The sequence below is a fragment of the Brienomyrus brachyistius genome, unplaced genomic scaffold (assembly GCF_023856365.1).
Source record: "Brienomyrus brachyistius isolate T26 unplaced genomic scaffold, BBRACH_0.4 scaffold55, whole genome shotgun sequence".
Taxonomy (NCBI): domain Eukaryota; kingdom Metazoa; phylum Chordata; class Actinopteri; order Osteoglossiformes; family Mormyridae; genus Brienomyrus; species Brienomyrus brachyistius.
The window spans coordinates 2,030,779-2,057,227 of NW_026042330.1; the positions used below are offsets into that span (position 1 = coordinate 2,030,779).

Consider the following 26,449-nt stretch of genomic DNA (forward strand, 5'->3'; position numbering starts at 1 on the left):
TTCATGTCAATTTACCTTCATATTTGCAAGTGCATTGTCATAGTGATTTCAGAACACACATAGAAATGGGCACAGTTTAGCAGAAGCACCTTCGGCAATTGATTGTTATGTTCAATGGACTTTGATTGTAAAACAGCATTCTGGTTAATTCTTCGCAATAGCCTACACCTCAAAGATAAAGCTCAAAAGCATCTTACACACATGCAGAAGGACCTTGTGCAGATGTGGCAAGTAACTTCTGAAACTGATTGCAATCTTCAATGGACATTGATTGTAAAATAGCAATCTCGCAAAACCCGATGGGAAAAAACTCAAAAAGAAAATTCTTGTGCTGATGTGTTAAATGCATTCTGCAAACTAATTGGGATCTTCAATACACATCGCCAGAAAACCAGCAATCTCGTCAAACATTTGTGAAAGTCGATAAGACAACGATCTACAGACATATCCCGCAGAACAGCAATGTTCCTTATGGCACTTCACCTTTCCTAGATGTAATATTCCTGTGCTCCTTGCATGACCAAGACTCTATGGAAAACAGCATATCAAAACCCATCAAAGTTATAAGGAACTCTGTGCCCCTGCTGTCATTTAAAATATGACTTTCTTACTGTTATGTTGAAAATGTGGTTGTTCAAAAAATAATGTAGACAAACCTATTCAAAAAGTTCATGGTGAAATTTTCTGCTGCCTAGAAAAATCATGAAATGGAGAAAACTCTAAGTTTTGTCTCATGCACTGTGTAAGCGCAATCAGCATGGGGGGCTCGTTGGTCTAGGGTTATGATTCTCGCTTAGGGTGCAAGAGGTCCCGGGTTCAAATCCCCGACGAGCCCATATGCAGGGCAGCTACCAAAAGCAGATTCTTTCAATCACATGCTGGCTTTTCCAATTTGTCTGCATGTGCATAATATGTTAGTCCAATATAATTATAAATCAAGGAGATAACCAAAAGCATAATTCTATGAAGAATACAATCCAGGCAAACTTCTCCTCATTTGACCCATGCCTGTTACTCCTTTCTCACTAAGTAACACAAATTGCATAGTTTGCCACATTTGCTTTAGTTTCATGTCAATTTACCTTCATATTTGCAAGTGCATTGTCATAGTGATTTCAGAACACACATAGAAATGGGCACAGTTTAGCAGAAGCACCTTCGGCAATTGATTGTTATGTTCAATGGACTTTGATTGTAAAACAGCATTCTGGTTAATTCTTCGCAATAGCCTACACCTCAAAGATAAAGCTCAAAAGCATCTTGCACACATGCAGAAGGACCTTGTGCAGATGTGGCAAGTAACTTCTGAAACTGATTGCAATCTTCAATGGACATTGATTGTAAAATAGCAATCTCGCAAAACCCGATAGGAAAAAGCTCAAAAAGAAAATTCTTGTGCTGATGTGTTAAATGCATTCTGCAAACTAATTGGGATCTTCAATACACATCGCCAGAAAACCAGCAATCTCGTCAAACATTTGTGAAAGTCGATAAGACAACGATCTACAGACATATCCCGCAGAACAGCAATGTTCCTCATGGCACTTCACCTTTCCTAGATGTAATATTCCTGTGCTCCTTGCATGACCAAGACTCTATGGAAAACAGCATATCAAAACCCATCAAAGTTATAAGGAACTCTGTGCCCCTGCTGTCATTTAAAATATGACTTTCTTACTGTTATGTTGAAAACGTGGTTGTTCAAAAAATAATGTAGACAAACCTATTCAAAAAGTTCACGGTGAAATTTTCTGCTGCCTAGCAAAATCATGAAATGGAGAAAACTCTAAGTTTTGTCTCATGCACTGTGTAAGCGCAATCAGCATGGGGGGCTCGTTGGTCTAGGGGTATGATTCTCGCTTAGGGTGCGAGAGGTCCCGGGTTCAAATCCCAGACGAGCCCATATCCAGGGAAGCTACCAAAAGCAGGTTCTTTCAATCACATGCTGGCTTTCCCAATTTGTCTGCTTGTGCGTAATATGTTAGTCCAATATAATTATAAATCAAGGAGATAACCAAAAGCAAAATTCTATGAAGAATACATTCCAGGCAAACTTCTCCTCATTTGACCCATGCCTGTTACTCCTTTCTCACTAAGTAACACAAATGGCATAGTTTGCCACATTTGCTTTAGTTTCATGTCAATTTACCTTCATATTTGCAAGTGCATTGTCATAGTTATTTCAGAACACACATAGAAATGGGCACAGTTTAGCAGAAGCACCTTCGGCAATTGATTGTTATGTTCAATGGACTTTGATTGTAAAACAGCATTCTGGTTAATTCTTCGCAATAGCCTACACCTCAAAGATAAAGCTCAAAAGCATCTTGCACACATGCAGAAGGACCTTGTGCAGATGTGGCAAGTAACTTCTGAAACTGATTGCAATCTTCAATGGACATTGATTGTAAAATAGCAATCTCGCAAAACCCGATGGGAAAAAGCTCAAAAAGAAAATTCTTGTGCTGATGTGTTAAATGCATTCTGCAAACTAATTGGGATCTTCAATACACATCGCCAGAAAACCAGCAATCTCGTCAAACATTTGTGAAAGTCGATAAGACAACGATCTACAGACATATCCCGCAGAACAGCAATGTTCCTCATGGCACTTCACCTTTCCTAGATGTAATATTCCTGTGCTCCTTGCATGACCAAGATTCTATGGAAAACAGCATATCAAAACCCATCAAAGTTATAAGGAACTCTGTGCCCCTGCTGTCATTTAAAATATGACTTTCTTACTGTTATGTTGAAAACGTGGTTGTTCAAGAAATAATGTAGACAAACCTATTCAAAAAGTTCACTGTGAAATTTTCTGCTGCCTAGCAAAATCATGAAATGGAGAAAACTCTAAGTTTTGTCTCATGCACTGCGTAAGCGCAATCAGCATGGGGGGCTCGTTGGTCTAGGGGTATGATTTTCGCTTAGGTTGCGAGAGGTCCTGGGTTCAAATCTCAGACGAGCCCATCTGCAGTGTAGTTCCCAAAAGCAGATTCTTTCAATCACATGCTGGCTTTCCCAATTTGTCTGCTTGTGCATAATATGTTACTCCAACATAATTATAAATCAAGGAGATAACCAAAAGCAAAATTCTATGAAGAATACAATCCAGGCAAACTTCTCATTTGACGCATGCCTGATACTCCTTTCTCACTAAGTAACACAAATGGCATAGTTTGCCACATTTGCTTTAGTTTCATGTCAATTTACCTTCATATTTGCAAGTGCATTGTCATAGTGATTTCAGAACACACATAGAAATGGGCACAGTTTAGCAGAAGCACCTTCGGCAATTGATTGTTATGTTCAATGGACTTTGATTGTAAAACAGCATTCTGGTTAATTCTTCGCAATAGCCTACACCTCAAAGATAAAGCTCAAAAGCATCTTGCACACATGCAGAAGGACCTTGTGCAGATGTGGCAAGTAACTTCTGAAACTGATTGCAATCTTCAATGCATATTGATTGTAAAATAGCAATCTCGCAAAACCCGATGGGAAAAAGCTCAAAAAGAAAATTCTTGTGCTGATGTGTTAAATGCATTCTGCAAACTAATTGGGATCTTCAATACACATCGCCAGAAAACCAGCAATCTCGTCAAACATTTGTGAAAGTCGATAAGACAACGATCTACAGACATATCCCGCAGAACAGCAATGTTCCTCATGGCACTTCACCTTTCCTAGATGTAATATTCCTGTGCTCCTTGCATGACCAAGACTCTATGGAAAACAGCATATCAAAACCCATCAAAGTTACAAGGAACTCTGTGCCCCTGCTGTCATTTAAAATATGACTTTCTTATTGTTATGTTGAAAATGTGGTTGTTCAAAAAATAATGTAGACAAACCTATTCAAAAAGTTCACTGTGAAATTTTCTGCTGCCTAGCAAAATCATGAAATGGAGAAAACTCTAAGTTTTGTCTCATGCACTGCGTAAGCGCAATCAGCATGGGGGGCTCGTTGGTCTAGGGGTATGATTTTCGCTTAGGTTGCGAGAGGTCCTGGGTTCAAATCTCAGACGAGCCCATCTGCAGTGTAGTTCCCAAAAGCAGATTCTTTCAATCACATGCTGGCTTTCCCAATTTGTCTGCTTGTGCATAATATGTTAGTCCAATATAATTATAAATCAAGGAGATAACCAAAAGCAAAATTCTATGAAGAATACATTCCAGGCAAACTTCTCCTCATTTGACGCATGCCTGATACTCCTTTCTCACTAAGTAACACAAATGGCATAGTTTGCCACATTTGCTTTAGTTTCATGTCAATTTACCTTCATATTTGCAAGTGCATTGTCATAGTGATTTCAGAACACACATAGAAATGGGCACAGTTTAGCAGAAGCACCTTCGGCAATTGATTGTTATGTTCAATGGACTTTGATTGTAAAACAGCATTCTGGTTAATTCTTCGCAATAGCCTACACCTCAAAGATAAAGCTCAAAAGCATCTTACACACATGCAGAAGGACCTTGTGCAGATGTGGCAAGTAACTTCTGAAACTGATTGCAATCTTCAATGGACATTGATTGTAAAATAGCAATCTCGCAAAACCCGATGGGAAAAAACTCAAAAAGAAAATTCTTGTGCTGATGTGTTAAATGCATTCTGCAAACTAATTGGGATCTTCAATACACATCGCCAGAAAACCAGCAATCTCGTCAAACATTTGTGAAAGTCGATAAGACAACGATCTACAGACATATCCCGCAGAACAGCAATGTTCCTCATGGCACTTCACCTTTCCTAGATGTAATATTCTTGTGCTCCTTGCATGACCAAGACTCTATGGAAAACAGCATATCAAAACCCATCAAAGTTATAAGGAACTCTGTGCCCCTGCTGTCATTTAAAATATGACTTTCTTACTGTTATGTTGAAAACGTGGTTGTTCAAAAAATAATGTAGACAAACCTATTCAAAAAGTTCACGGTGAAATTTTCTGCTGCCTAGCAAAATCATGAAATGGAGAAAACTCTAAGTTTTGTCTCATGCACTGCGTAAGCGCAATCAGCATGGGGGGCTCGTTGGTCTAGGGGTATGATTCTCGCTTAGGGTGCGAGAGGTCCCGGGTTCAAATCCCAGACGAGCCCATATCCAGGGAAGCTACCAAAAGCAGATTCTTTCAATCACATGCTGGCTTTCCCAATTTGTCTGCTTGTGCATAATATGTTAGTCCAATATAATTATAAATCAAGGAGATAACCAAAAGCAAAATTCTATGAAGAATACATTCCAGGCAAACTTCTCCTCATTTGACCCATGCCTGTTACTCCTTTCTCACTAAGTAACACAAATGGCATAGTTTGCCACATTTGCTTTAGTTTCATGTCAATTTACCTTCATATTTGCAAGTGCATTGTCATAGTTATTTCAGAACACACATAGAAATGGGCACAGTTTAGCAGAAGCACCTTCGGCAATTGATTGTTATGTTCAATGGACTTTGATTGTAAAACAGCATTCTGGTTAATTCTTCGCAATAGCCTACACCTCAAAGATAAAGCTCAAAAGCATCTTGCACACATGCAGAAGGACCTTGTGCAGATGTGGCAAGTAACTTCTGAAACTGATTGCAATCTTCAATGGACATTGATTGTAAAATAGCAATCTCGCAAAACCCGATGGGAAAAAGCTCAAAAAGAAAATTCTTGTGCTGATGTGTTAAATGCATTCTGCAAACTAATTGGGATCTTCAATACACATCGCCAGAAAACCAGCAATCTCGTCAAACATTTGTGAAAGTCGATAAGACAACGATCTACAGACATATCCCGCAGAACAGCAATGTTCCTCATGGCACTTCACCTTTCCTAGATGTAATATTCCTGTGCTCCTTGCATGACCAAGACTCTATGGAAAACAGCATATCAAAACCCATCAAAGTTATAAGGAACTCTGTGCCCCTGCTGTCATTTAAAATATGACTTTCTTACTGTTATGTTGAAAACGTGGTTGTTCAAGAAATAATGTAGACAAACCTATTCAAAAAGTTCATGGTGAAATTTTCTGCTGCCTAGAAAAATCATGAAATGGAGAATACTCTAAGTTTTGTCTCATGCACTGTGTAAGCACAATCAGCATGGGGGGCTCATTGGTCTAGGGGTATGATTCTCGCTTAGGGTGGGAGAGCTCCCGGGTTTAAATCCCGGACGAGCCCATATGCAGGGAAGCTACCAAAAGCAGATTCTTTCAATCACATGCTGGCTTTCCCAATTTGTCTGCTTGTGCATAATATGTTACTCCAATATAATTATAAATCAAGGAGATAACCAAAAGCATAATTCTATGAAGAATACAATCCAGGCAAACTTCTCCTCATTTGACCCATGCCTGTTACTCCTTTCTCACTAAGTAACACAAATGGCATAGTTTGCCACATTTGCTTTAGTTTCATGTCAATTTACCTTCATATTTGCAATTGCATTGTCATAGTGATTTCAGAACACACATAGAAATGGGAAGAGTTTAGCAGAAACACCTTCGGCAATTGATTGTTATGTTCAATGGACTTTGATTGTAAAACAGCATTCTGGTTAATTCTTCGCAATAGCCTACACCTCAATGATAAAGCTCAATAAGCATCTTGCACACATGCGGAAGGACCTTGTGCAGATGTGGCAAGTAACTTCTGAAACTGATTGCAATCTTCAATGGACATTGATTGTAAAATAGCAATCTCGCAAAACCCGATGGGAAAAAACTCAAAAAGAAAATTCTTGTGCTGATGTGTTAAATGCATTCTGCAAACTAATTGGGATCTTCAATACACATCGCCAGAAAACCAGCAATCTCGTCAAACATTTGTGAAAGTCGATAAGACAACGATCTACAGACATATCCCGCAGAACAGCAATGTTCCTCATGGCACTTCACCTTTCCTAGATGTAATATTCCTGTGCTCCTTGCATGACCAAGATTCTATGGAAAACAGCATATCAAAACCCATCAAAGTTATAAGGAACTCTGTGCCCCTGCTGTCATTTAAAATATGACTTTCTTACTGTTATGTTGAAAACGTGGTTGTTCAAGAAATAATGTAGACAAACCTATTCAAAAAGTTCACTGTGAAATTTTCTGCTGCCTAGCAAAATCATGAAATGGAGAAAACTCTAAGTTTTGTCTCATGCACTGTGTAAGCGCAATCAGCATGGGGGGCTCGTTGGTCTCGGGGTATGATTCTCGCTTAGGGTACGAGAGGTCCCGGGTTCAAATCCCGGACAAGCCCATATGCAGGGAAGCTACCAAAAGCAGATTCTTTCAATCACATGCTGGCTTTCCCAATTTGTCTGCTTGTGCATAATATGTTACTCAAATATAATTATAAATCAAGGAGATAACCAAAAGCAAAATTCTATGAAGAATACAATCCAGGCAAACTTTTCCTCATTTGACCCATGCCTGTTACTCCTTTCTCACTAAGTAACACAAATGGCATAGTTTGCCACATTTGCTTTAGTTTCATGTCAATTTACCTTCATATTTGCAAGTGCATTGTCATAGTGATTTCAGAACACACATAGAAATGGGCACAGCTTAGCAGAAGCACCTTCGGCAATTGATTGTTATGTTCAATGGACTTTGATTGTAAAACAGCATTCTGGTTAATTCTTCGCAATAGCCTACACCTCAAAGATAAAGCTCAAAAGCATCTTGCACACATGCAGAAGGACCTTGTGCAGATGTGGCAAGTAACTTCTGAAACTGATTGCAATCTTCAATGGATATTGATTGTAAAATAGCAATCTCGCAAAACCCGATGGGAAAAAGCTCAAAAAGAAAATTCTTGTGCTGATGTGTTAAATGCATTCTGCAAACTAATTGGGATCTTCAATACACATCGCCAGAAAACCAGCAATCTCGTCAAACATTTGTGAAAGTCGATAAGACAACGATCTACAGACATATCCCGCAGAACAGCAATGTTCCTCATGGCACTTCACCTTTCCTAGATGTAATATTCCTGTGCTCCTTGCATGACCAAGACTCTATGGAAAACAGCATATCAAAACCCATCAAAGTTATAAGGAACTCTGTGCCCCTGCTGTCATTTAAAATATGACTTTCTTATTGTTATGTTGAAAATGTGGTTGTTCAAAAAATAATGTAGACAAACCTATTCAAAAAGTTCACTGTGAAATTTTCTGCTGCCTAGCAAAATCATGAAATGGAGAAAACTCTAAGTTTTGTCTCATGCACTGTGTAAGCGCAATCAGCATGGGGGGCTCGTTGGTCTCGGGGTATGATTCTCGCTTAGGGTACGAGAGGTCCCGGGTTCAAATCCCGGACAAGCCCATATGCAGGGAAGCTACCAAAAGCAGATTCTTTCAATCACATGCTGGCTTTCCCAATTTGTCTGCTTGTGCATAATATGTTACTCAAATATAATTATAAATCAAGGAGATAACCAAAAGCAAAATTCTATGAAGAATACAATCCAGGCAAACTTTTCCTCATTTGACCCATGCCTGTTACTCCTTTCTCACTAAGTAACACAAATGGCATAGTTTGCCACATTTGCTTTAGTTTCATGTCAATTTACCTTCATATTTGCAAGTGCATTGTCATAGTGATTTCAGAACACACATAGAAATGGGCACAGCTTAGCAGAAGCACCTTCGGCAATTGATTGTTATGTTCAATGGACTTTGATTGTAAAACAGCATTCTGGTTAATTCTTCGCAATAGCCTACACCTCAAAGATAAAGCTCAAAAGCATCTTGCACACATGCAGAAGGACCTTGTGCAGATGTGGCAAGTAACTTCTGAAACTGATTGCAATCTTCAATGGATATTGATTGTAAAATAGCAATCTCGCAAAACCCGATGGGAAAAAGCTCAAAAAGAAAATTCTTGTGCTGATGTGTTAAATGCATTCTGCAAACTAATTGGGATCTTCAATACACATCGCCAGAAAACCAGCAATCTCGTCAAACATTTGTGAAAGTCGATAAGACAACGATCTACAGACATATCCCGCAGAACAGCAATGTTCCTCATGGCACTTCACCTTTCCTAGATGTAATATTCCTGTGCTCCTTGCATGACCAAGACTCTATGGAAAACAGCATATCAAAACCCATCAAAGTTACAAGGAACTCTGTGCCCCTGCTGTCATTTAAAATATGACTTTCTTATTGTTATGTTGAAAATGTGGTTGTTCAAAAAATAATGTAGACAAACCTATTCAAAAAGTTCACTGTGAAATTTTCTGCTGCCTAGCAAAATCATGAAATGGAGAAAACTCTAAGTTTTGTCTCATGCACTGCGTAAGCGCAATCAGCATGGGGGGCTCGTTGGTCTAGGGGTATGATTTTCGCTTAGGTTGCGAGAGGTCCTGGGTTCAAATCTCAGACGAGCCCATCTGCAGTGTAGTTCCCAAAAGCAGATTCTTTCAATCACATGCTGGCTTTCCCAATTTGTCTGCTTGTGCATAATATGTTAGTCCAATATAATTATAAATCAAGGAGATAACCAAAAGCAAAATTCTATGAAGAACACATTCCAGGCAAACTTCTCATTTGACGCATGCCTGATACTCCTTTCTCACTAAGTAACACAAATGGCATAGTTTGCCACATTTGCTTTAGTTTCATGTCAATTTACCTTCATATTTGCAAGTGCATTGTCATAGTGATTTCAGAACACACATAGAAATGGGCACAGTTTAGCAGAAGCACCTTCGGCAATTGATTGTTATGTTCAATGGACTTTGATTGTAAAACAGCATTCTGGTTAATTCTTCGCAATAGCCTACACCTCAAAGATAAAGCTCAAAAGCATCTTACACACATGCAGAAGGACCTTGTGCAGATGTGGCAAGTAACTTCTGAAACTGATTGCAATCTTCAATGGACATTGATTGTAAAATAGCAATCTCGCAAAACCCGATGGGAAAAAACTCAAAAAGAAAATTCTTGTGCTGATGTGTTAAATGCATTCTGCAAACTAATTGGGATCTTCAATACACATCGCCAGAAAACCAGCAATCTCGTCAAACATTTGTGAAAGTCGATAAGACAACGATCTACAGACATATCCCGCAGAACAGCAATGTTCCTCATGGCACTTCACCTTTCCTAGATGTAATATTCCTGTGCTCCTTGCATGACCAAGACTCTATGGAAAACAGCATATCAAAACCCATCAAAGTTATAAGGAACTCTGTGCCCCTGCTGTCATTTAAAATATGACTTTCTTACTGTTATGTTGAAAACGTGGTTGTTCAAAAAATAATGTAGACAAACCTATTCAAAAAGTTCACGGTGAAATTTTCTGCTGCCTAGCAAAATCATGAAATGGAGAAAACTCTAAGTTTTGTCTCATGCACTGTGTAAGCGCAATCAGCATGGGGGGCTCGTTGGTCTAGGGGTATGATTTTCGCTTAGGGTGCGAGAGGTCCTGGGTTCAAATCTCAGACGAGCCCATCTGCAGTGTAGTTCCCAAAAGCAGATTCTTTCAATCACATGCTGGCTTTCCCAATTTGTCTGCTTGTGCATAATATGTTAGTCCAATATAATTATAAATCAAGGAGATAACCAAAAGCAAAATTCTATGAAGAATACATTCCAGGCAAACTTCTCCTCATTTGACGCATGCCTGATACTCCTTTCTCACTAAGTAACACAAATGGCATAGTTTGCCACATTTGCTTTAGTTTCATGTCAATTTACCTTCATATTTGCAAGTGCATTGTCATAGTGATTTCAGAACACACATAGAAATGGGCACAGTTTAGCAGAAGCACCTTCGGCAATTGATTGTTATGTTCAATGGACTTTGATTGTAAAACAGCATTCTGGTTAATTCTTCGCAATAGCCTACACCTCAAAGATAAAGCTCAAAAGCATCTTACACACATGCAGAAGGACCTTGTGCAGATGTGGCAAGTAACTTCTGAAACTGATTGCAATCTTCAATGGACATTGATTGTAAAATAGCAATCTCGCAAAACCCGATGGGAAAAAACTCAAAAAGAAAATTCTTGTGCTGATGTGTTAAATGCATTCTGCAAACTAATTGGGATCTTCAATACACATCGCCAGAAAACCAGCAATCTCGTCAAACATTTGTGAAAGTCGATAAGACAACGATCTACAGACATATCCCGCAGAACAGCAATGTTCCTCATGGCACTTCACCTTTCCTAGATGTAATATTCCTGTGCTCCTTGCATGACCAAGACTCTATGGAAAACAGCATATCAAAACCCATCAAAGTTATAAGGAACTCTGTGCCCCTGCTGTCATTTAAAATATGACTTTCTTACTGTTATGTTGAAAACGTGGTTGTTCAAAAAATAATGTAGACAAACCTATTCAAAAAGTTCACGGTGAAATTTTCTGCTGCCTAGCAAAATCATGAAATGGAGAAAACTCTAAGTTTTGTCTCATGCACTGCGTAAGCGCAATCAGCATGGGGGGCTCGTTGGTCTAGGGGTATGATTCTCGCTTAGGGTGCGAGAGGTCCCGGGTTCAAATCCCAGACGAGCCCATATCCAGGGAAGCTACCAAAAGCATATTCTTTCAATCACATGCTGGCTTTCCCAATTTGTCTGCTTGTGCATAATATGTTAGTCCAATATAATTATAAATCAAGGAGATAACCAAAAGCAAAATTCTATGAAGAATACATTCCAGGCAAACTTCTCCTCATTTGACCCATGCCTGTTACTCCTTTCTCACTAAGTAACACAAATGGCATAGTTTGCCACATTTGCTTTAGTTTCATGTCAATTTACCTTCATATTTGCAAGTGCATTGTCATAGTTATTTCAGAACACACATAGAAATGGGCACAGTTTAGCAGAAGCACCTTCGGCAATTGATTGTTATGTTCAATGGACTTTGATTGTAAAACAGCATTCTGGTTAATTCTTCGCAATAGCCTACACCTCAAAGATAAAGCTCAAAAGCATCTTGCACACATGCAGAAGGACCTTGTGCAGATGTGGCAAGTAACTTCTGAAACTGATTGCAATCTTCAATGGACATTGATTGTAAAATAGCAATCTCGCAAAACCCGATGGGAAAAAGCTCAAAAAGAAAATTCTTGTGCTGATGTGTTAAATGCATTCTGCAAACTAATTGGGATCTTCAATACACATCGCCAGAAAACCAGCAATCTCGTCAAACATTTGTGAAAGTCGATAAGACAACGATCTACAGACATATCCCGCAGAACAGCAATGTTCCTCATGGCACTTCACCTTTCCTAGATGTAATATTCCTGTGCTCCTTGCATGACCAAGACTCTATGGAAAACAGCATATCAAAACCCATCAAAGTTATAAGGAACTCTGTGCCCCTGCTGTCATTTAAAATATGACTTTCTTACTGTTATGTTGAAAACGTGGTTGTTCAAGAAATAATGTAGACAAACCTATTCAAAAAGTTCATGGTGAAATTTTCTGCTGCCTAGAAAAATCATGAAATGGAGAATACTCTAAGTTTTGTCTCATGCACTGTGTAAGCACAATCAGCATGGGGGGCTCATTGGTCTAGGGGTATGATTCTCGCTTAGGGTGGGAGAGCTCCCGGGTTTAAATCCCGGACGAGCCCATATGCAGGGAAGCTACCAAAAGCAGATTCTTTCAATCACATGCTGGCTTTCCCAATTTGTCTGCTTGTGCATAATATGTTACTCCAATATAATTATAAATCAAGGAGATAACCAAAAGCATAATTCTATGAAGAATACAATCCAGGCAAACTTCTCCTCATTTGACCCATGCCTGTTACTCCTTTCTCACTAAGTAACACAAATGGCATAGTTTGCCACATTTGCTTTAGTTTCATGTCAATTTACCTTCATATTTGCAATTGCATTGTCATAGTGATTTCAGAACACACATAGAAATGGGAAGAGTTTAGCAGAAACACCTTCGGCAATTGATTGTTATGTTCAATGGACTTTGATTGTAAAACAGCATTCTGGTTAATTCTTCGCAATAGCCTACACCTCAATGATAAAGCTCAAAAGCATCTTGCACACATGCGGAAGGACCTTGTGCAGATGTGGCAAGTAACTTCTGAAACTGATTGCAATCTTCAATGGACATTGATTGTAAAATAGCAATCTCGCAAAACCCGATGGGAAAAAACTCAAAAAGAAAATTCTTGTGCTGATGTGTTAAATGCATTCTGCAAACTAATTGGGATCTTCAATACACATCGCCAGAAAACCAGCAATCTCGTCAAACATTTGTGAAAGTCGATAAGACAACGATCTACAGACATATCCCGCAGAACAGCAATGTTCCTCATGGCACTTCACCTTTCCTAGATGTAATATTCCTGTGCTCCTTGCATGACCAAGACTCTATGGAAAACAGCATATCAAAACCCATCAAAGTTATAAGGAACTCTGTGCCCCTGCTGTCATTTAAAATATGACTTTCTTACTGTTATGTTGAAAACGTGGTTGTTCAAAAAATAATGTAGACAAACCTATTCAAAAAGTTCACGGTGAAATTTTCTGCTGCCTAGCAAAATCATGAAATGGAGAAAACTCTAAGTTTTGTCTCATGCACTGTGTAAGCGCAATCAGCATGGGGGGCTCGTTGGTCTCGGGGTATGATTCTCGCTTAGGGTACGAGAGGTCCCAGGTTCAAATCCCGGACGAGCCCATATGCAGGGAAGCTACCAAAAGCAGATTCTTTCAATCACATGCTGGCTTTCCCAATTTGTCTGCTTGTGCATAATATGTTACTCAAATATAATTATAAATCAAGGAGATAACCAAAAGCAAAATTCTATGAAGAATACAATCCAGGCAAACTTTTCCTCATTTGACCCATGCCTGTTACTCCTTTCTCACTAAGTAACACAAATGGCATAGTTTGCCACATTTGCTTTAGTTTCATGTCAATTTACCTTCATATTTGCAATTGCATTGTCATAGTGATTTCAGAACACACATAGAAATGGGCAGAGTTTAGCAGAAGCACCTTCGGCAATTGATTGTTATGTTCAATGGACTTTGATTGTAAAACAGCATTCTGGTTAATTCTTCGCAATAGCCTACACCTCAAAGATAAAGCTCAAAAGCATCTTGCACACATGCGGAAGGACCTTGTGCAGATGTGGCAAGTAACTTCTGAAACTGATTGCAATCTTCAATGGACATTGATTGTAAAATAGCAATCTCGCAAAACCCGATAGGAAAAAGCTCAAACAGAAAATTCTTGTGCTGATGTGTTAAATGCATTCTGCAAACTAATTGGGATCTTCAATACACATCGCCAGAAAACCAGCAATCTCGTCAAACATTTGTGAAAGTCGATAAGACAACGATCTACAGACATATCCCGCAGAACAGCAATGTTCCTCATGGCACTTCACCTTTCCTAGATGTAATATTCCTGTGCTCCTTGCATGACCAAGACTCTATGGAAAACAGCATATCAAAACCCATCAAAGTTATAAGGAACTCTGTGCCCCTGCTGTCATTTAAAATATGACTTTCTTACTGTTATGTTGAAAACGTGGTTGTTCAAGAAATAATGTAGACAAACCTATTCAAAAAGTTCATGGTGAAATTTTCTGCTGCCTAGAAAAATCATGAAATGGAGAATACTCTAAGTTTTGTCTCATGCACTGTGTAAGCACAATCAGCATGGGGGGCTCATTGGTCTAGGGGTATGATTCTCGCTTAGGGTGGGAGAGCTCCCGGGTTTAAATCCCGGACGAGCCCATATGCAGGGAAGCTACCAAAAGCAGATTCTTTCAATCACATGCTGGCTTTCCCAATTTGTCTGCTTGTGCATAATATGTTACTCCAATATAATTATAAATCAAGGAGATAACCAAAAGCATAATTCTATGAAGAATACAATCCAGGCAAACTTCTCCTCATTTGACCCATGCCTGTTACTCCTTTCTCACTAAGTAACACAAATGGCATAGTTTGCCACATTTGCTTTAGTTTCATGTCAATTTACCTTCATATTTGCAATTGCATTGTCATAGTGATTTCAGAACACACATAGAAATGGGAAGAGTTTAGCAGAAACACCTTCGGCAATTGATTGTTATGTTCAATGGACTTTGATTGTAAAACAGCATTCTGGTTAATTCTTCGCAATAGCCTACACCTCAATGATAAAGCTCAAAAGCATCTTGCACACATGCGGAAGGACCTTGTGCAGATGTGGCAAGTAACTTCTGAAACTGATTGCAATCTTCAATGGACATTGATTGTAAAATAGCAATCTCGCAAAACCCGATGGGAAAAAACTCAAAAAGAAAATTCTTGTGCTGATGTGTTAAATGCATTCTGCAAACTAATTGGGATCTTCAATACACATCGCCAGAAAACCAGCAATCTCGTCAAACATTTGTGAAAGTCGATAAGACAACGATCTACAGACATATCCCGCAGAACAGCAATGTTCCTCATGGCACTTCACCTTTCCTAGATGTAATATTCCTGTGCTCCTTGCATGACCAAGACTCTATGGAAAACAGCATATCAAAACCCATCAAAGTTATAAGGAACTCTGTGCCCCTGCTGTCATTTAAAATATGACTTTCTTACTGTTATGTTGAAAACGTGGTTGTTCAAAAAATAATGTAGACAAACCTATTCAAAAAGTTCACGGTGAAATTTTCTGCTGCCTAGCAAAATCATGAAATGGAGAAAACTCTAAGTTTTGTCTCATGCACTGTGTAAGCGCAATCAGCATGGGGGGCTCGTTGGTCTCGGGGTATGATTCTCGCTTAGGGTACGAGAGGTCCCGGGTTCAAATCCCGGACGAGCCCATATGCAGGGAAGCTACCAAAAGCAGATTCTTTCAATCACATGCTGGCTTTCCCAATTTGTCTGCTTGTGCATAATATGTTACTCAAATATAATTATAAATCAAGGAGATAACCAAAAGCAAAATTCTATGAAGAATACAATCCAGGCAAACTTTTCCTCAATTGACCCATGCCTGTTACTCCTTTCTCACTAAGTAACACAAATGGCATAGTTTGCCACATTTGCTTTAGTTTCATGTCAATTTACCTTCATATTTGCAATTGCATTGTCATAGTGATTTCAGAACACACATAGAAATGGGCAGAGTTTAGCAGAAGCACCTTCGGCAATTGATTGTTATGTTCAATAGACTTTGATTGTAAAACAGCATTCTGGTTAATTCTTCGCAATAGCCTACACCTCAAAGATAAAGCTCAAAAGCATCTTGCACACATGCGGAAGGACCTTGTGCAGATGTGGCAAGTAACTTCTGAAACTGATTGCAATCTTCAATGGACATTGATTGTAAAATAGCAATCTCGCAAAACCCGATAGGAAAAAGCTCAAAAAGAAAATTCTTGTGCTGATGTGTTAAATGCATTCTGCAAACTAATTGGGATCTTCAATACACATCGCCAGAAAACCAGCAATCTCGTCAAACATTTGTGAAAGTCGATAAGACAACGATCTACAGACATATCCCGCAGAACAGCAATGTTCCTTATGGCACTTCACCTTTCCTAGATGTAATATTCCTGTGCTCCTTGCATGACCAAGACTCTATGGAAAACAGCATATCAAAACCCATCAAAGTTATAAGGAACTCTGTGCCCCTGCTGTCATTTAAAATATGACTTTCTTACTGTTATGTTGAAAACGTGGTTGTTCAAGAAATAATGTAGACAAACCTATTCAAAAAGTTCATGGTGAAATTTTCTGCTGCCTAGAAAAATCATGAAATGGAGAATACTCTAAGTTTTGTCTCATGCACTGTGTAAGCACAATCAGCATGGGGGGCTCATTGGTCTAGGGGTATGATTCTCGCTTAGGGTGGGAGAGCTCCCGGGTTTAAATCCCGGACGAGCCCATATGCAGGGAAGCTACCAAAAGCAGATTCTTTCAATCACATGCTGGCTTTCCCAATTTGTCTGCTTGTGCATAATATGTTACTCCAATATAATTATAAATCAAGGAGATAACCAAAAGCATAATTCTATGAAGAATACAATCCAGGCAAACTTCTCCTCATTTGACCCATGCCTGTTACTCCTTTCTCACTAAGTAACACAAATGGCATAGTTTGCCACATTTGCTTTAGTTTCATGTCAATTTACCTTCATATTTGCAATTGCATTGTCATAGTGATTTCAGAACACACATAGAAATGGGAAGAGTTTAGCAGAAACACCTTCGGCAATTGATTGTTATGTTCAATGGACTTTGATTGTAAAACAGCATTCTGGTTAATTCTTCGCAATAGCCTACACCTCAATGATAAAGCTCAAAAGCATCTTGCACACATGCGGAAGGACCTTGTGCAGATGTGGCAAGTAACTTCTGAATCTGATTGCAATCTTCAATGGACATTGATTGTAAAATAGCAATCTCGCAAAACCCGATGGGACAAAACTCAAAAAGAAAATTCTTGTGCTGATGTGTTAAATGCATTCTGCAAACTAATTGGGATCTTCAATACACATCGCCAGAAAACCAGCAATCTCGTCAAACATTTGTGAAAGTCGATAAGACAACGATCTACAGACATATCCCGCAGAACAGCAATGTTCCTCATGGCACTTCACCTTTCCTAGATGTAATATTCCTGTGCTCCTTGCATGACCAAGACTCTATGGAAAACAGCATATCAAAACCCATCAAAGTTATAAGGAACTCTGTGCCCCTGCTGTCATTTAAAATATGACTTTCTTACTGTTATGTTGAAAACGTGGTTGTTCAAAAAATAATGTAGACAAACCTATTCAAAAAGTTCACGGTGAAATTTTCTGCTGCCTAGCAAAATCATGAAATGGAGAAAACTCTAAGTTTTGTCTCATGCACTGTGTAAGCGCAATCAGCATGGGGGGCTCGTTGGTCTCGGGGTATGATTCTCGCTTAGGGTACGAGAGGTCCCGGGTTCAAATCCCGGACGAGCCCATATGCAGGGAAGCTACCAAAAGCAGATTCTTTCAATCACATGCTGGCTTTCCCAATTTGTCTGCTTGTGCATAATATGTTACTCAAATATAATTATAAATCAAGGAGATAACCAAAAGCAAAATTCTATGAAGAATACAATCCAGGCAAACTTTTCCTCAATTGACCCATGCCTGTTACTCCTTTCTCACTAAGTAACACAAATGGCATAGTTTGCCACATTTGCTTTAGTTTCATGTCAATTTACCTTCATATTTGCAATTGCATTGTCATAGTGATTTCAGAACACACATAGAAATGGGCAGAGTTTAGCAGAAGCACCTTCGGCAATTGATTGTTATGTTCAATAGACTTTGATTGTAAAACAGCATTCTGGTTAATTCTTCGCAATAGCCTACACCTCAAAGATAAAGCTCAAAAGCATCTTGCACACATGCGGAAGGACCTTGTGCAGATGTGGCAAGTAACTTCTGAAACTGATTGCAATCTTCAATGGACATTGATTGTAAAATAGCAATCTCGCAAAACCCGATAGGAAAAAGCTCAAAAAGAAAATTCTTGTGCTGATGTGTTAAATGCATTCTGCAAACTAATTGGGATCTTCAATACACATCGCCAGAAAACCAGCAATCTCGTCAAACATTTGTGAAAGTCGATAAGACACCGATCTACAGACATATCCCGCAGAACAGCAATGTTCCTTATGGCACTTCACCTTTCCTAGATGTAATATTCCTGTGCTCCTTGCATGACCAAGACTCTATGGAAAACAGCATATCAAAACCCATCAAAGTTATAAGGAACTCTGTGCCCCTGCTGTCATTTAAAATATGACTTTCTTACTGTTATGTTGAAAACGTGGTTGTTCAAGAAATAATGTAGACAAACCTATTCAAAAAGTTCATGGTGAAATTTTCTGCTGCCTAGAAAAATTATGAAATGGAGAATACTCTAAGTTTTGTCTCATGCACTGTGTAAGCACAATCAGCATGGGGGGCTCATTGGTCTAGGGGTATGATTCTCGCTTAGGGTGGGAGAGCTCCCGGGTTTAAATCCCGGATGAGCCCATATGCAGGGAAGCTACCAAAAGCAGATTCTTTCAATCACATGCTGGCTTTCCCAATTTGTCTGCTTGTGCATAATATGTTACTCCAATATAATTATAAATCAAGGAGATAACCAAAAGCATAATTCTATGAAGAATACAATCCAGGCAAACTTCTCCTCATTTGACCCATGCCTGTTACTCCTTTCTCACTAAGTAACACAAATGGCATAGTTTGCCACATTTGCTTTAGTTTCATGTCAATTTACCTTCATATTTGCAATTGCATTGTCATAGTGATTTCAGAACACACATAGAAATGGGAAGAGTTTAGCAGAAACACCTTCGGCAATTGATTGTTATGTTCAATGGACTTTGATTGTAAAACAGCATTCTGGTTAATTCTTCGCAATAGCCTACACCTCAATGATAAAGCTCAAAAGCATCTTGCACACATGCGGAAGGACCTTGTGCAGATGTGGCAAGTAACTTCTGAAACTGATTGCAATCTTCAATGGACATTGATTGTAAAATAGCAATCTCGCAAAACCCGATGGGAAAAAACTCAAAAAGAAAATTCTTGTGCTGATGTGTTAAATGCATTCTGCAAACTAATTGGGATCTTCAATACACATCGCCAGAAAACCAGCAATCTCGTCAAACATTTGTGAAAGTCGATAAGACAACGATCTACAGACATATCCCGCAGAACAGCAATGTTCCTCATGGCACTTCACCTTTCCTAGATGTAATATTCCTGTGCTCCTTGCATGACCAAGACTCTATGGAAAACAGCATATCAAAACCCATCAAAGTTATAAGGAACTCTGTGCCCCTGCTGTCATTTAAAATATGACTTTCTTACTGTTATGTTGAAAACGTGGTTGTTCAAAAAATAATGTAGACAAACCTATTCAAAAAGTTCACGGTGAAATTTTCTGCTGCCTAGCAAAATCATGAAATGGAGAAAACTCTAAGTTTTGTCTCATGCACTGTGTAAGCGCAATCAGCATGGGGGGCTCGTTGGTCTCGGGGTATGATTCTCGCTTAGGGTACGAGAGGTCCCGGGTTCAAATCCCGGACGAGCCCATATGCAGGGAAGCTACCAAAAGCAGATTCTTTCAATCACATGCTGGCTTTCCCAATTTGTCTGCTTGTGCATAATATGTTACTCAAATATAATTATAAATCAAGGAGATAACCAAAAGCATAATTCTATGAAGAATACAATCCAGGCAAACTTTTCCTCATTTGACCCATGCCTGTTACTCCTTTCTCACTAAGTAACACAAATGGCATAGTTTGCCACATTTGCTTTAGTTTCATGTCAATTTACCTTCATATTTGCTATTGCATTGTCATAGTGATTTCAGAACACACATAGAAATGGGCAGAGTTTAGCAGAAGCACCTTCGGCAATTGATTGTTATGTTCAATGGACTTTGATTGTAAAACAGCATTCTGGTTAATTCTTCGCAATAGCCTACACCTCAAAGATAAAGCTCAAAAGCATCTTGCACACATGCGGAAGGACCTTGTGCAGATGTGGCAAGTAACTTCTGAAACTGATTGCAATCTTCAATGGACATTGATTGTAAAATAGCAATCTCGCAAAACCCGATAGGAAAAAGCTCAAAAAGAAAATTCTTGTGCTGATGTGTTAAATGCATTCTGCAAACTAATTGGGATCTTCAATACACATCGCCAGAAAACCAGCAATCTCGTCAAACATTTGTGAAAGTCGATAAGACAACGATCTACAGACATATCCCGCAGAACAGCAATGTTCCTTATGGCACTTCACCTTTCCTAGATGTAATATTCCTGTGCTCCTTGCATGACCAAGACTCTATGGAAAACAGCATATCAAAACCCATCAAAGTTATAAGGAACTCTGTGCCCCTGCTGTCATTTAAAATATGACTTTCTTACTGTTATGTTGAAAACGTGGTTGTTCAAAAAATAATGTAGACAAACCTATTCAAAAAGTTCATGGTGAAATTTTCTGCTGCCTAGCAAAATCATGAAATGGAGAAAACTCTAAGTTTTGTCTCATGCACTGTGTAAGCGCAATCAGCATGGGGGGCTCGTTGGTCTAGGGTTATGATTCTCGCTTAGGGTGCAAGAGGTCCCGCGTTCAAATCCCGGACGAGCCCATATGCAGGGAAGCTACCAAAAGCAGATTCTTTCAATCACATGCTGGCTTTTCCAATTTGTCTGCATGTGCATAATATGTTAGTCCAATATAATTATAAATCAAGGAGATAACCAAAAGCAAAATTCTATGAAGAATACAATCCAGGCAAACTTCTCCTCATTTGACCCATGCCTGTTACTCCTTTCTCACTAAGTAACACAAATTGCATAGTTTGCCACATTTGCTTTAGTTTCATGTCAATTTACCTTCATATTTGCAAGTGCATTGTCATAGTGATTTCAGAACACACATAGAAATGGGCACAGTTTAGCAGAAGCACCTTCGGCAATTGATTGTTATGTTCAATGGACTTTGATTGTAAAACAGCATTCTGGTTAATTCTTCGCAATAGCCTACACCTCAAAGATAAAGCTCAAAAGCATCTTGCACACATGCAGAAGGTCCTTGTGCAGATGTGGCAAGTAACTTCTGAAACTGATTGCAATCTTCAATGGACATTGATTGTAAAATAGCAATCTCGCAAAACCCGATGGGAAAAAACTCAAAAAGAAAATTCTTGTGCTGATGTGTTAAATGCATTCTGCAAACTAATTGGGATCTTCAATACACATCGCCAGAAAACCAGCAATCTCGTCAAACACTTGTGAAAGTCGATAAGACAACGATCTACAGACATATCCCGCAGAACAGCAATGTTCCTCATGGCACTTCACCTTTCCTAGATGTAATATTCCTGTGCTCCTTGCATGACCAAGATTCTATGGAAAACAGCATATCAAAACCCATCAAAGTTATAAGGAACTCTGTGCCCCTGCTGTCATTTAAAATATGACTTTCTTACTGTTATGTTGAAAACGTGGTTGTTCAAAAAATAATGTAGACAAACCTATTCAAAAAGTTCACGGTGAAATTTTCTGCTGCCTAGCAAAATCATGAAATGGAGAAAACTCTAAGTTTTGTCTCATGCACTGTGTAAGCGCAATCAGCATGGGGGGCTCGTTGGTCTAGGGGTATGATTCTCGCTTAGGGTGCGAGAGGTCCCGGGTTCAAATCCCGGACGAGCCCATATGCAGGGAAGCTACCAAAAGCAGATTCTTTCAATCACGTGCTGGCTTTCCCAATTTGTCTGCTTGTGCATAATATGTTACTCCAATATAATTATAAATCAAGGAGATAACCAAAAGCAAAATTCTATGAAGAATACATTCCAGGCAAACTTCTCCTCATTTGACCCATGCCTGTTACTCCTTTCTCACTAAGTAACACAAATTGCATAGTTTGCCACATTTGCTTTAGTTTCATTTCAATTTACCTTCATATTTGCAAGTGCATTGTCATAGTGATTTCAGAACACACATAGAAATGGGCACAGTTTAGCAGAAGCACCTTCGGCAATTGATTGTTATGTTCAATGGACTTTGATTGTAAAACAGCATTCTGGTTAATTCTTCGCAATAGCCTACACCTCAAAGATAAAGCTCAAAAGCATCTTGCACACATGCAGAAGGTCCTTGTGCAGATGTGGCAAGTAACTTCTGAAACTGATTGCAATCTTCAATGGACATTGATTGTAAAATAGCAATCTCGCAAAACCCGATGGGAAAAAACTCAAAAAGAAAATTCTTGTGCTGATGTGTTAAATGCATTCTGCAAACTAATTGGGATCTTCAATACACATCGCCAGAAAACCAGCAATCTCGTCAAACGCTTGTGAAAGTCGATAAGACAACGATCTACAGACATATCCCGCAGAACAGCAATGTTCCTCATGGCACTTCACCTTTCCTAGATGTAATATTCCTGTGCTCCTTGCATGACCAAGATTCTATGGAAAACAGCATATCAAAACCCATCAAAGTTATAAGGAACTCTGTGCCCCTGCTGTCATTTAAAATATGACTTTCTTACTGTTATGTTGAAAACGTGGTTGTTCAAAAAATAATGTAGACAAACCTATTCAAAAAGTTCACGGTGAAATTTTCTGCTGCCTAGCAAAATCATGAAATGGAGAAAACTCTAAGTTTTGTCTCATGCACTGTGTAAGCGCAATCAGCATGGGGGGCTCGTTGGTCTAGGGGTATGATTCTCGCTTAGGGTGCGAGAGGTCCCGGGTTCAAATCCTGGACGAGCCCATATGCAGGGAAGCTACCAAAAGCAGATTCTTTCAATCACGTGCTGGCTTTCCCAATTTGTCTGCTTGTGCATAATATGTTACTCCAATATAATTATAAATCAAGGAGATAACCAAAAGCAAAATTCTATGAAGAATACATTCCAGGCAAACTTCCCCTCATTTGACCCATGCCTGTTACTCCTTTCTCACTAAGTAACACAAATTGCATAGTTTGCCACATTTGCTTTAGTTTCATGTCAATTTACCTTCATATTTGCAAGTGCATTGTCATAGTGATTTCAGAACACACATAGAAATGGGCACAGTTTAGCAGAAGCACCTTCGGCAATTGATTGTTATGTTCAATGGACTTTGATTGTAAAACAGCATTCTGGTTAATTCTTCGCAATAGCCTACACCTCAAAGATAAAGCTCAAAAGCATCTTGCACACATGCAGAAGGTCCTTGTGCAGATGTGGCAAGTAACTTCTGAAACTGATTGCAATCTTCAATGGACATTGATTGTAAAATAGCAATCTCGCAAAACCCGATGGGAAAAAACTCAAAAAGAAAATTCTTGTGCTAATGTGTTAAATGCATTCTGCAAACTAATTGGGATCTTCAATACACATCGCCAGAAAACCAGCAATCTCGTCAAACATTTGTGAAAGTCGATAAGACAACGATCTACAGACATATCCCGCAGAACAGCAATGTTCCTCATGGCACTTCACCTTTCCTAGATGTAATATTCCTGTGCTCCTTGCATGACCAAGACTCTATGGAAAACAGCATATCAAAACCCATCAAAGTTATAAGGAACTCTGTGCCCCTGCTGTCATTTAAAATATGACTTTCTTACTGTTATGTTGAAAACGTGGTTGTTCAAAAAATAATGTAGACAAACCTATTCAAAAAGTTCACGGTGAAATTTTCTGCTGCCTAGCAAAATCATGAAATGGAGAAAACTCTAAGTTTTGTCTCATGCACTGTGTAAGCGCAATCAGCATGGGGGGCTCGTTGGTCTAGGGGTATGATTCTCGCTTAGGGTGCGAGAGGTCCCGGGTTCAAATCCTGGACGAGCCCATATGCAGGGAAGCTACCAAAAGCAGATTCTTTCAATCACGTGCTGGCTTTCCCAATTTGTCTGCTTGTGCATAATATGTTACTCCAATATAATTATAAATCAAGGAGATAACCAAAAGCAAAATTCTATGAAGAATACATTCCAGGCAAACTTCTCCTCATTTGACCCATGCCTGTTACTCCTTTCTCACTAAGTAACACAAATTGCATAGTTTGCCACATTTGCTTTAGTTTCATTTCAATTTACCTTCATATTTGCAAGTGCATTGTCATAGTGATTTCAGAACACACATAGAAATGGGCACAGTTTAGCAGAAGCACCTTCGGCAATTGATTGTTATGTTCAATGGACTTTGATTGTAAAACAGCATTCTGGTTAATTCTTCGCAATAGCCTACACCTCAAAGATAAAGCTCAAAAGCATCTTGCACACATGCAGAAGGTCCTTGTGCAGATGTGGCAAGTAACTTCTGAAACTGATTGCAATCTTCAATGGACATTGATTGTAAAATAGCAATCTCGCAAAACCCGATGGGAAAAAACTCAAAAAGAAAATTCTTGTGCTGATGTGTTAAATGCATTCTGCAAACTAATTGGGATCTTCAATACACATCGCCAGAAAACCAGCAATCTCGTCAAACGCTTGTGAAAGTCGATAAGACAACGATCTACAGACATATCCCGCAGAACAGCAATGTTCCTCATGGCACTTCACCTTTCCTAGATGTAATATTCCTGTGCTCCTTGCATGACCAAGATTCTATGGAAAACAGCATATCAAAACCCATCAAAGTTATAAGGAACTCTGTGCCCCTGCTGTCATTTAAAATATGACTTTCTTACTGTTATGTTGAAAACGTGGTTGTTCAAAAAATAATGTAGACAAACCTATTCAAAAAGTTCACGGTGAAATTTTCTGCTGCCTAGCAAAATCATGAAATGGAGAAAACTCTAAGTTTTGTCTCATGCACTGTGTAAGCGCAATCAGCATGGGGGGCTCGTTGGTCTAGGGGTATGATTCTCGCTTAGGGTGCGAGAGGTCCCGGGTTCAAATCCTGGACGAGCCCATATGCAGGGAAGCTACCAAAAGCAGATTCTTTCAATCACGTGCTGGCTTTCCCAATTTGTCTGCTTGTGCATAATATGTTACTCCAATATAATTATAAATCAAGGAGATAACCAAAAGCAAAATTCTATGAAGAATACATTCCAGGCAAACTTCTCCTCATTTGACCCATGCCTGTTACTCCTTTCTCACTAAGTAACACAAATTGCATAGTTTGCCACATTTGCTTTAGTTTCATGTCAATTTACCTTCATATTTGCAAGTGCATTGTCATAGTGATTTCAGAACACACATAGAAATGGGCACAGTTTAGCAGAAGCACCTTCGGCAATTGATTGTTATGTTCAATGGACTTTGATTGTAAAACAGCATTCTGGTTAATTCTTCGCAATAGCCTACACCTCAAAGATAAAGCTCAAAAGCATCTTGCACACATGCAGAAGGTCCTTGTGCAGATGTGGCAAGTAACTTCTGAAACTGATTGCAATCTTCAATGGACATTGATTGTAAAATAGCAATCTCGCAAAACCCGATGGGAAAAAACTCAAAAAGAAAATTCTTGTGCTGATGTGTTAAATGCATTCTGCAAACTAATTAGGATCTTCAATACACATCGCCAGAAAACCAGCAATCTCGTCAAACATTTGTGAAAGTCGATAAGACAACGATCTACAGACATATCCCGCAGAACAGCAATGTTCCTCATGGCACTTCACCTTTCCTAGATGTAATATTCCTGTGCTCCTTGCATGACCAAGACTCTATGGAAAACAGCATATCAAAACCCATCAAAGTTATAAGGAACTCTGTGCCCCTGCTGTCATTTAAAATATGACTTTCTTACTGTTATGTTGAAAACGTGGTTGTTCAAAAAATAATGTAGACAAACCTATTCAAAAAGTTCACGGTGAAATTTTCTGCTGCCTAGCAAAATCATGAAATGGAGAAAACTCTAAGTTTTGTCTCATGCACTGTGTAAGCGCAATCAGCATGGGGGGCTCGTTGGTCTAGGGGTATGATTCTCGCTTAGGGTGCGAGAGGTCCCGGGTTCAAATCCTGGACGAGCCCATATGCAGGGA

At 39.1% G+C, this 26,449-nt stretch overlaps 12 non-coding genes across 12 annotated transcripts; all 12 read left to right on the plus strand.

Annotated features, from left to right (window-relative positions):
- The first annotated feature begins 1,830 nt into the window (after positions 1 to 1,830).
- trnap-agg (transfer RNA proline (anticodon AGG)) lies at positions 1,831 to 1,902 on the plus strand. The gene has a single exon. It is a non-coding gene; the product is annotated as a tRNA-Pro (tRNA).
- Positions 1,903 to 2,897: 995 nt separating this feature from the next.
- On the plus strand, positions 2,898 to 2,969 carry trnap-agg (transfer RNA proline (anticodon AGG)). Its single transcript has one exon. It is a non-coding gene; the product is annotated as a tRNA-Pro (tRNA).
- Positions 2,970 to 3,961: 992 nt separating this feature from the next.
- Positions 3,962 to 4,033, plus strand: trnap-agg (transfer RNA proline (anticodon AGG)). Its single transcript has one exon. It is a non-coding gene; the product is annotated as a tRNA-Pro (tRNA).
- Positions 4,034 to 5,028: 995 nt separating this feature from the next.
- Positions 5,029 to 5,100, plus strand: trnap-agg (transfer RNA proline (anticodon AGG)). Its single transcript has one exon. It is a non-coding gene; the product is annotated as a tRNA-Pro (tRNA).
- Positions 5,101 to 9,297: 4,197 nt separating this feature from the next.
- On the plus strand, positions 9,298 to 9,369 carry trnap-agg (transfer RNA proline (anticodon AGG)). Its single transcript has one exon. It is a non-coding gene; the product is annotated as a tRNA-Pro (tRNA).
- A 992-nt stretch (positions 9,370 to 10,361) lies between these two features.
- Positions 10,362 to 10,433, plus strand: trnap-agg (transfer RNA proline (anticodon AGG)). Its single transcript has one exon. It is a non-coding gene; the product is annotated as a tRNA-Pro (tRNA).
- A 995-nt stretch (positions 10,434 to 11,428) lies between these two features.
- Positions 11,429 to 11,500, plus strand: trnap-agg (transfer RNA proline (anticodon AGG)). Its single transcript has one exon. It is a non-coding gene; the product is annotated as a tRNA-Pro (tRNA).
- Positions 11,501 to 22,098: 10,598 nt separating this feature from the next.
- Positions 22,099 to 22,170, plus strand: trnap-agg (transfer RNA proline (anticodon AGG)). Its single transcript has one exon. It is a non-coding gene; the product is annotated as a tRNA-Pro (tRNA).
- A 995-nt stretch (positions 22,171 to 23,165) lies between these two features.
- On the plus strand, positions 23,166 to 23,237 carry trnap-agg (transfer RNA proline (anticodon AGG)). The gene has a single exon. It is a non-coding gene; the product is annotated as a tRNA-Pro (tRNA).
- Positions 23,238 to 24,232: 995 nt separating this feature from the next.
- Positions 24,233 to 24,304, plus strand: trnap-agg (transfer RNA proline (anticodon AGG)). The gene has a single exon. It is a non-coding gene; the product is annotated as a tRNA-Pro (tRNA).
- Positions 24,305 to 25,299: 995 nt separating this feature from the next.
- trnap-agg (transfer RNA proline (anticodon AGG)) lies at positions 25,300 to 25,371 on the plus strand. Its single transcript has one exon. It is a non-coding gene; the product is annotated as a tRNA-Pro (tRNA).
- A 995-nt stretch (positions 25,372 to 26,366) lies between these two features.
- On the plus strand, positions 26,367 to 26,438 carry trnap-agg (transfer RNA proline (anticodon AGG)). Its single transcript has one exon. It is a non-coding gene; the product is annotated as a tRNA-Pro (tRNA).
- The last annotated feature ends 11 nt before the right edge of the window (positions 26,439 to 26,449 follow it).